Genomic DNA, 11,050 nt, shown 5'->3' on the forward strand with positions numbered 1-11,050 from the left:
GATCCATAGGAGTGTTTTTTCTTGCTCAGGTCTCACCTCAGGAGGAGGAGGGGGGGGCGGGGCGGGGGAAGTGCCCGGAGACCCAGGTCCCCCAGGGCATCAGCATCCAGTCAGCAGACCAGACAGGGATAAGTGCAAGTGGAAGGTCACCCAGGAGGTCCCTGTGACCAGGCCTGGGGGTGCGCCTCCTTTCCGTGCACTTTCCGATGGCCGGCACCCAGCCCCGGCCACGTGGTCATGCGGAGCTGTGGGGGCTGGGAAACAGAGCCTGCCTATGTGTCCAGGAGGCAAGCCATCAGTCTGCTGTGCCTTGCCAGACCGCGGAGCTGCCAGGCCTGGCTTAGGACAGGGGCCCTGCCAGCCAGCCCAGGGCATCAGAAAGCAGGACTGGGCAGGGCCAGGGACCACACTGTGTGGGGGCGCGGGTGTGAGCTGGCCTGACAGGCAGCTCTGCACTGGGGGAACCCAGCTAGGACAGGAGCGGGGAGGTCAGTGAGCAGACCCGGCCTGTGCCAGCCCTGACCCTGGGGACACTCTCAGCCGGAGACACTGGTGGAAGTGGGCCAAAGTGCGGGTGACGGGAAGGTGCCGGGGAAGGACGCCTTTACACTCTCACCCCATACTCTGCCCTGCCCCATAGATGGACCCCTAGGCTGAGGCTTGGCCTGAGTCTGACCCCAAGCAGAGTGACTCCAAAGCCGGTTGACCCTTGGAGTGCCCTGTTGAGAAGGCGGACTGGGCAGCTCTGCACAGCCCACGCCCCCACGTGATCACGAGCTCACTCGCACCAGCGCCGGGACTGCAGCGCTTCCCCACCCCCACCTCCTGGCGTGCAGGGTGCTCACACTCTTCTTTCCGTGGTGCCTGTCACCTGTCCTGACACCCACACACCGAGCACACTGCTGGTGTGCACAGGCACACTGCCAGCCTGTTCACCCTGGGCACTGCCCCCAGGTTTGTCAACCCTTCCAGGGTCTGGCCAGAGGAAGATGGATTTCAGCTCCTCCCACTCCCAACTCAGGCTCAGAGCTCAACCCCAAGCTTATCCTATATCCCAAGAAGGAGGGTCCCTGGGCAGGACCCTGAGCCTCAGAGCCTGCAGGCTGCTCCTGTTCCGGCACTGCAGGCCTTCCTCCTGCAGCCACACCTGTCCAGCTGTTCCCTAACTCCAGTGGACCTCACCTTACCTGGGCAGCCACAGAGTGTGGGGGTAGGGCCCGGTGACGGCAGCCCCAGGCCTGGCTGTGAACCTCCAGCTACAGGCACTTGTGTTTGAGCACCAGCTACTTCACATCAGTTATGTCTGGCGCAAAACTCCGCTGGGAAGGAGGCTTCCCTTCCTTCTTGGGCACCAGCTCAGGCAAGAGCCAGAAAGCTGCTCTGGAGGATAATCCGGATCTTCCCACTGCAAGGCAGGCCGGCTAGCACTGCTCGGGTCACCCACCTTCACCCCAAACCAAGAGGCGAACCATTCCCTCCGTGACTCCCTGGTGAGAACAAAGTAGAAAGGCACAGGCCACTGGCCATCCAGGGCTCTGCCCAGCCCAGCTCCTCCCAGCCCACCCCAGTGCCACTTCAGTATTTAGCAGGCCACCCCCCTACACAGGGGCTTCCACCACGGAGCAGAACTGAGCAGAGCCAGAATTCTTCTAATAGCCCGTGGCTGTGCCCCCTGGGCAGCCTCTGGGCAGGCCCAGTGGAGAGTAGGTGAGAAGAGAGTGTGTGCACACATGCCTGTATTCATGCGACTTAACTGGTCTGTGACCAGTGCCATCAAACAGGCCCCTGCACGCAGAGGGGCCCCACGCCTGGTTTAACGCTCTGCTGTCGCCATCTTGAAATTCTTAATACTTTTTGAACAAGGGCCTCTCATTTTCATTTTGCACTGAACCCCACAAATTATGTAGCAAGACCTGCGCACGTTGTCCAGGGAGGAAGTCTGGGCTCCAGATAAAGCTCTTTTTCTCAGGGCCTTGGAGACAGAGGCTGCCTCTGTAAAGTGTCAAAAGGCCATCAGGAAGTCATCTTCTTCCCATTTTGGTGCCAGACATGCCACCATTAGGTTAAGCCACACAACAGCTTCTCAAAAGCAAATAAATACCCCTTGACTCAACTCACTCCTCTAGAGGTGGTGATGCCCCCAGGCTGGTTCAGTGGGTGGACCCTGACTTAGAGGGAAGATTGGAAAAGGGCAATTAGCTCCTCAGGGCTGGGAGCCCTGGACTTTGGGGCTCTGGAGGGAGCCGGTGGGAGGACAGGGCCTACCTTTCCTGGGGTAGGAGTGAGAGTGTGTGCACCGCCAGGCCCAGCACTGGTGTTTGTCCCAGAGTCAGGACTTCCCAACCAGGGAGCCCCAAGCCCCTTCCCTACAGATGGGGAGGCTGAGGCCCAGAGAGGGACAGGAACTTGCCCAAGGTTGCAGAGCAGGGAAACATCCCTGATGCTCCTAGCCCCCTGGACCCCATCCCTGGACCATCCTCCCCTCATCCGCTAATGCTGTGTTCTGGGTCTAGCCCCACACTGGCTCCCCCCTGGTCCTTCCTGCTTTTCCCACTGGAAGCCTGGGGCTACCTGTAGGATGGGAAATATGGAGCTGGCACCTCTATCCCTCTTCCCTGCCTCCTCCCTCCCCTGCCCTTTTTCTCCTCCTCTCACCCTTCCCAGGCCACAGAGCTGGTAGTGAAGCTCCTGCCTGCAGCCAGCAGAGCCTGGCCTTGGGCACAACAGGGAGGACCCCAGGTGAGGTCTGGCCCTGGATGAGGAAGGGGAAGTGGCAGCCAGACCTGCAGAGGCTGCTGGGCAGGCCATGGGGACCTTGGGTGAGTCCCTGATGGGGATGGAGCTTCCTGGTCATGCCCTAGATCTCCTCACTCCCTGGCAGCCTGGTACCAGCCATGACCCCTATGTGCCAGGCCCAGACTGGGGGAGGGGAATGTGTGCCCAGATGGGAGCAGGGGGCTCAGGGCCCAGGACAGTTTGGAGGTGTGTGGGGCAAATCCCCAGGGGGCCAGACCTGAGCGGGCAGTGGGGAGGTAGGGGGAGTTGGTGTTCAGCTTTATTCTAGAAAGAGGGGTGGATCCTGGAAGCAGAGGGGAGGAGGCTCACTGAGGTTCACTTAGGGGGTGGTCCCCAAGGAGGGTGAAGGAGAGCCGAGTGACCTTGGACTGCTCTAATTCCCCTGCGCTCAGGCATTTCACAGACACATCCGTGAAGTGGAGATAACGGTAGCACCCACTTTTAGTTGTGAGAAATAAATGGGAGTAAAATATTTCACACGTGGCAGACACCAAGTTAAGGGCCCAAATAAATGCGGGCTGTTACCGTTCCCCTTGTTATTAGGGTCCTGGTGGCAGTTCTAGGGCTGAGAGCAGGTGGAAAGGAGGAACAGGGTCGCAGATCGCGTGGACAGCGCTTGCACTGTTACACTATGTTTAGTCAGGGGTGGGCAGGCAGGTGGGCGGAAGGAGGGGAGCCCCGGTTGGGCCGATTGAGAAGCTTCTGGCACCTGCAACTGCACCCCATCCCCTCACCCCCACCTCCAAGCCTGTTGCCCCCAGGATGTCGCTGGGGACAGGGACCCAGACGACTGTATCTCCGCGTCCTGCGGCAGCATTTATGTCCCGGACTCCAGGGGCAACTTTCTTCTGCGATGGGAAAACCAAAATCGGTGAGACTGGGGCCAGACAGGACACCTGTTCCATCGCACCCAGACGCACGGCGGGCGGAGCCAAGCTGTGGTCCTCCCTCCCCAGGAATCCCGTGGCCTCTCTTGTCCCTTTCTTGCAATGGGCCCTTCCTCCTTCCAACTAACCCTAATCCCTCTTGCTACGGCGCAATTTGCCTTTAATTTTGGCCTTAGTGGGACTGTTAAACCCAGCCCCCGCTCCCTACCCAGGATGGAAGTGGGACGGGGTGGGGCGGACCATTCCTAGCTGTCCCCGGACCCTGCGATGGGACAGACTTCATGCTCCTGTGGGAGGAGAAGCTGCGACCCCCGCGGCGGGCGGAGAGGCGGCGACCGCTCCTGGAGGAGGCGAGCGCGGCGGGCTGAGCGGGCTCGGGTCCCCGAGGCCCAATGCAGACTCCCCCGATGAGCTCTGTGACCTGCGCAGGCGACTTCAGCACCTCATCTGCAAGATGGGTTTGACCGCGATGATGTCAGCGCCTTAGAGGGCTGTGATGATTAAATGGGCGAAGTGTGTAAAGCGCTCGGCCCAGGGCCTGGCACATTGGAAGCGCCCAATAAAGGGGAAGGAGCAGTCACTGCATGACACAGGCCCACTGAGCGTCTGTCTGCACGGTTGTAAAATGAGACTGTTAGTTCCCTCCTCGTTTGAATTTCAAGCGAGGAACCGTGTATCAAGGCGCTTGGAAGGGCGGAAGGGACCCACGCGAGGAATGGGATCAGTCACCTCGCGGCCGAGCTCGTGAGGGGAGTGTTGGGGTCTGGCCCACCCGAGGCTCCGGCGCGCAGGCAGAAAGCGCGGTGCTCTGCGCCGAGGAACTGGGCCTGCGCGCGCCGCGGGGGGCGGGAGGAGCGGGGCGGGGTCAGCCCGGGGGCGGAGTCTCCCCAGGCCCACCTCAACCCGGTGCTGCTCCTTCTCTTGAGCCTGAGCCAGGTCTGCACCTCGCTGGCTGAGCAGCTCAGCAGATGGGGTGAGTGAAGACCACAGGTTTCAGGGCTGTCTTGGTGTCATCTGGGAACTAGGAGCCCCGAGGCAGGGCTACCTGCTCCTCAGAGCCTGCAGCTCCAGCCTCAAGTGAGGGTGGCCAGGGGCACATGGCTGGCATTAGGAAACAATGGGTTGGGGACAGGAGCATAGGGGTTGACCCAATGGGCTTTGCCTGCTACCTTGCACCCAACAGAACTCTGGCCAGCTGTGCCCTTTGCCCAGAGATGCACAGAACCCAGACTCTCCATGAAGACGCCATCACTTTCAAAGTCTCCATTTTCCAGTTTGTCAGTTTCTACTGCTGCTCTTCCTTCTATGTGGCATTCTTCAAAGGGAGGTGAGGACCACTTCCCACCCCCCTGGCCTCAAGGCTGTTGCAGGGCAGCAGCACCCTTTGGGCTCCAGATTTGTTTGTACCCAGGTCCTACTGTTGACCTTTAAACTGGTTCTTGATTTCCGTGCGCTGGAGTTTTCTGAACTGTAACATACATTACTGGGTAGTGTGAAAATCTAACACCTGCATTCAGGCCTTCGGTCAGCCCTCACTGGGTGGCCCCAGGCCTGACAAAGCCAACTCCCAGTGCTGCAGTTTGAGCTCATCTTTTTGGGGGGCTTTCCTGCTGCACACCTGGGCTGGATGCTGGGGACACAGAAAAGAATCAGAACTAGTCCTTCTCCCCCAGGAGCTTCTAGTCTTTGATGAGGACTAGTTAGGAATCAGGAAGGGCTGGACTCCCAGGAGGTGGTATTATTATGTGATGCCATTGTCATTTGGCAGGATGGGAGGAGGTTCACCAATAGAGCCCACCCCCCAGCACCATGACTCCATCTTTCTGAGTCACAGATGCCCCATTGGCCAGTCATGGGCTGAGCAGGAGATACAGGCCATGGTCCCAGCAGCCCCACGGAAACATGTCTTTTGGGGTGGTGAGCAATGCTTCCCATCAGCCTGTCAGCAGGGTTAGCTCTCAGTGCAGGGGGAGGCCAGAGGATCAGGAGCAGAGGGGGAGAGGGGAGCAGCCTGAGCATGGAGTTTACCTGCAGCCTGGCTCCAGAGAGGGAGCGCGCATTGCCAACAGAAGCAGTGGGCCTTCAGATCTGTGGGATACTCTGTTCAGTACAGCACATTCCTTGGCATGTGGAATGAGGACCTGAGTACCCCTGGGTAGCTGGCTCTAGGGGCAGGGTGGGGGTCATCACATCCTCAGGTCTTGTAGGGGCAGGGTCTGCCTCTGGGGCCTCCAAGGTGGGCAGGAGGAGCAGGTGGCCAGCCCCATGCACTGGTGGGGAGGTGGGGTCACCCCTATGCAGCCCCTAAGCCCCAAGTAAGGTGCCCTTACTGTGTCTGCCAACAGCAGGGTGGCCCTGCGGCTGCCTCATCGAGCTCACTCAGCAGCTCCTGGTCATCATGGTGGGCAAACAGCTGGTCAGCAACATGGAGGAGTTTGCTGTGCTGTGAGTGTAGGGGTAGGAAGTGGGGACAGGGCTGGGCCTAGTCAGGCCATGAGAAGGGCTTTTATGAGAGCAAAGCTGACAAAAAGCCCAGAGACAGGGCACAACTAGCCCTGGCTGCTTCTGAGCTATGTGGCTTTGTGTCTCTCTGAGCCTCAATTTCCTCCTCTCTAAAATGGGGACAATAATACTCTCCAAGAGAGTTGAAAGGATTATGAGATGCTGAACAGGAAAGAGCTTTGTAAATGGAGGGCTTTCTGTTACTATTTTGGGGAGGGGACAGGATTCCAGAGACCAAGAATGATCATGTGAAAAGCTCAGAGTTAAGAGTTCAACAGACTGGATTTGAATCCTGGCTTCGAACTCCCCAAATTTGAACCAATTTAGGGAGTTTTGGGCAAGGTCTGTAGGTCTCTGCTCATCTGTGAAGTGGGAATAATCGTGGTGCCTACCTCTAAGGGATGTTCCTCTAAGGGGGAACAGAAATGGCAGTTCCTGGCACAAGGCTACTATTATGACCATTATCTGCTTCCCCTGCCTCCTGCTCCAGGAAGCTGACGCCCTGTCAGCAGAAGAGGCAGCTGGCAGGGCTGCAGGGCATCCAGGTCGACAGCAGCTAGCGTTGGGAGGAGGACTATGAGCTTATCGAGTGCCAGGGCCTGTTTGATGAATACCTGGAGATGGGTGAGCAGTGGCCCAGCGGTGTGGGTGTGTGCCCTGGGCAGGAGAGGGGCCTGGCACAGCGGGGCAGGTGGCCCCAGGCCTGACACTTCCCGTCCCCCACTGCTGAAGTTTGGGTTCATCACCATCTTCGCGGCGGTCTTCCCGCTGGCGCCCCTGTTCCCTCTGCTAAACAGCCAGGTGGAGATCCGGCTGGACACCTACAAGTTCGTGTGCGAGTACCGGCGACCAGTGGCTCAGCGGGCACAGGGCTGCTCCTCCTTGAGGCTGTAGCCCCGCTTCCCCTTACTGTGAATGTGAGCGCCTGATAGGGGAGGGAGTACGGGTGGGGAGATGGAGGTCAGAGGCTGGGAAAGGGGGCTCGGGACTAGGAAAATGGGAACTGGGGCCGAAGTCAGGTTCAGGGGTTGGGAAACCGGGAGCAGACGGCTAGGACTCTGGCCGCAGGCTCGTGCTGCCGCAGGTGTGGGTTGGATCCGAGTGGCGGGTGAGTCAGGGGATTGGGCCCTGAAGGCCCTCCAGCCCCGCAGGCTCTCCCCGTCGCCTTCTCCTCGGACTTTCTGCCGCGTCTTCTGTCCCAGAACGAAAACCACAGCCAGCTGCGCGGCTGTGTCAACTTCACGCTAGCGCCCCGCCCCCCGCCTACCTGGCCCTGGGCAACCACACACCCTGCAGGTGCGAGGCCCTTCAGGCCGGGGCGGAGGGGAGCGGCCGGATGGGCGGGGCGCCGAGCCCCTGTGGGCGGGGTCTGTCGGGAGGGGCGGAGCGCTGAGCCTGAGTTGGCTGGGACTGCCGGCGAGGGGCGGGGCGCTAAGCCCTGGTGGGCGGGGCCATCAAGAGGGTGTGGCGCTGAGTCCGGGTGGGCGGAGCCCAGCTGGAAGGGCAGCAGCTGAGTCTGCGGGGCCGACAGCGCGCGGAGCCGGCTGGGGTGAGTGCTGAAGCGCGTAGGGCCGGCTCTAGGGGCTCGGAGGGGCGGGAGTGCGGGGCTCGGAGCCGAGATCCGAGAGCCCCTCCGGACCTGGAAAGCCAGGTACAAGGGCCTTTCGCGACGCGCACGGGAACCTCACCCTCTTATGGAAGCTGTTGGCTGTGCGTCTGGGCTTCATCATCGCCTGCGAGGTAGGCTCGGCCACCTGTCCTGGACAGACCCGGTTTCCAGTCCAGGCTCTGACATCGACTGGCCAGGAACAGGGATATATCATATATATATTATTACATAAAATAGGGTCTGCTTCATAGGGTCGTTATGCCTGGCACATGGTAGGTGCTCAGAGAATTCGTATCGCTGATGTTAATATTATTATTATCTCTTGGCAAGAGGCCTGGAGAAAGGAGAGGAACCACTCACTCTCCCTTCAGCTTTTCACTAGCCCTGCCTCTAACGGGGTTCCTCGTGTTAGGGGTTCGAATCATACCTCTGCGACTTTGGGCAAATGACCACCCCTTTATGATTCGGTTTCTTCACATGTAAATTGGGTAGAAATTATACCCCCCTCATACAGTTCTTGCGAGAATTAAATGAATTACTGTCCGGAAAACCCCCAGCGCAGTGCTCCGTAAATTAAGACTGCTAAGGCAATCGTTCTCTCCTTGGCCTCCCTTCTCCCCAGCACGTAGTGTTCTTCCTGCGCCTCGTCGCCTGGCTCGTGCCCGATGTGCCAGCCGCCCCGACTACCGAGTAAAGCGCGAGCCTTACCCGGCCGAGCTAGCGCTGGCGGAGAACCCGGAGGCACAGTCTTCGGTCAGCCAGACCCGCGGGCCCTGGCCCCACCCCCAACCGGATGACCCCGCCCCCGAGCTGCTCCCCAGGCCCTAGCTCAGCCCCCTGTAGCCCCGCCCTCTTGTTTGGCCGGACTCTTGTAGTTTCCGCCTGGTCCCGCCCTCCATCAAGCCCCGCCCCTACCAGCGCCACGCCCCCTTCGTTTCCATTCTCCCTACGCGGCGGTGGGGGCTCTGCTCTGGAGGCCCAGCCTGCTCCGGCCGGACCAAGCCTTGCTCTGTCCGCTGCAGAAGGGGCTGTCCTGCAGGACGCAAGAGCTAGTGATGTAGGAGTAACTTTCCAGAACCCTAGGTCCCCCAGGACGCTCCTTCTATTGGGGTCCTCTGGCTTCTTGCTAAAGGTCTGGGCAGTGCTCCAAAGCCGGCCTGGGGGCTGGGATGAGAAGGTTGGAGTTCTCTGGTAGCCTCTGGTCCTGTATTACTTCCCTCTCCATGTTCTCTGTCTCCTCTCCTCTGTGCAATGCTGACAATAAACCTGTCTCTGGGCCCGTGTGCCACTTTGCCACAGCCACCTGGTCTCCACTCACCCTGTGCAGTGTCTCCTCACTATGTGATGATGATCTGGGGAGCCGAAGTGTATACGAAGGAGCAGGGAGACCCTAATCACTCTGAACTCGATGGTCATCAGTTGGCAGCTAAGGGAACTACTCTGGAGTCTGGGCTGTGGATGCTCATGAAGCCTGCAGTATATGAGTGACAATGAAAGGGGTGAATTAGGGCAGGTCAGACACCTCCCAGCAGACTTGCACACACGTCACCCCACCCTCCCAAAAGCTTCTTGAGGCAATACTAGGCAGTGGTTAAGGACACAGGTTGGTGGTGGGGTCAGATAGACTTCAGTTTCAATACTATTAATAGTTCTGCCCCTTATCAGCTATGTGATTTTGCACAAGTTATTTAATCCCTTGAACCTCAATGTCATCATCTGTAAAAGAGGCTTCACAGAACTGATGAGAGATTTAAAGATAATGCTCATGACTTAAGTTGTACAAGCGTCTTACACAGTTGGCCTGACACATCTGGGGTTCCACATCCTCAAATTCAACCAACCTCAAGTAGAAAATATTTTTAAAAAGAGACCAGGTGCAGTGGCTCATGTCTGTAATTCCCGAATTTTGGGAGGTCGGGGTGTGAGGATCACTTGAGGCAAGGAGTTCGAGACCAGCCTGGGCAACATAGTGAGATCCCTGCCCTCCCCCCACCGTCTCTACAAAAAAAGAAAGAAAGGAGTGGTGGCCCATGCCTATAATCCCAGCTACTCAGGAGGCTGAGGCAGGAGAATGGCTTGAGCCCAGGAGTTCAAAGTTACAGTAAGCTTTGATGATGCACTTCACTCCAGCCTGTGTAATAGAGTGAGACCCTGTCTCTAAAAAAAAAAGAAAGAAAAAATATTTAAAAAGGAACAATAGGCTGGGTGTGGTGGATCATGCCTGAAATCCTAGCATTCTGGGAGGCCCAGGCGGGAGGATTGCTCAAGGTCAAGAGTTCAAGACCAGCCTGAGCAAGAGTGAGACCCGGTCTCTACTAAAATAGAAAGAAATTGGCTGGACAACTAAAAATATATATAAAAAATTAACTGGGCATGGTGGCGCATGCCTGTAGTCCCAGCTACTCAAGAGAGTGAGGCAGGAGGATCGCTTGAGCCCAGGAGTTTGAGGTTGCTGTGAGCTAGACTGACGCCACGGCACTCTAGCCCAGGCAACAGAACAAGACTCTGTCTCAAAAAAATAAATAAATAAATATAAATAAATAAAAAGAAACAATAGAAAATAACAACACAACAATAAAACATAGTACAAATAAAAAGACGATAGACTATAACTATTTACATAACATTTACATTGTATTAAGTATCCTAAGTAACCTAGAGATGATTTAAAGTATGCAGGAGGATATAAGCAGACTATATGCAAATATGACACCATTTTATATCAGGGACTTGAGTATCCAAGGATTTTGATATGGGGGGTCCTGGAACCAATCCCCCATGGATTCAGAGGGACGACTGTACTCATCTGGTAAGTGGGAGCAGTAACAGTGTCTACCACATAGGGTCGTGGCGGAGATTGAATGGACAAATACATGTGAAGTGCTCAGAACAGTGCCTGGCACATGGCAAGTGTACAAGAGTTACTAGCCACATAAGTACTAGCATTCGTATGCATATTCATATGCATTTGTATGCATATCATATTAAGTGCCTGGCAATTGCCAGCTGCTCAATAAATGGCAGGTAGTATTAGGGGAAAAGCAGCTCCCCCTTTCACAGGCTTGGGAAGATTGCATGGCACGGAGTGGGGGGGGGTTGGGGACGGAGAGGTGGAAGGGCAACATAACCTAAACATTTGTACTCCCATAATATGCAGAAATAAAAAAAAAAAAGATTGCATGGCACAGACAGAGCAGGCCTTCCTTATGGGGGCCTGGTTCAATTTTGGCTATTTGCATTGGTTTACTGAGGGCTC

Source organism: Propithecus coquereli, unplaced genomic scaffold (assembly GCF_000956105.1).
Source record: "Propithecus coquereli isolate 6110/MARCELLA unplaced genomic scaffold, Pcoq_1.0 Scaffold77, whole genome shotgun sequence".
Classification (NCBI taxonomy): domain Eukaryota; kingdom Metazoa; phylum Chordata; class Mammalia; order Primates; family Indriidae; genus Propithecus; species Propithecus coquereli.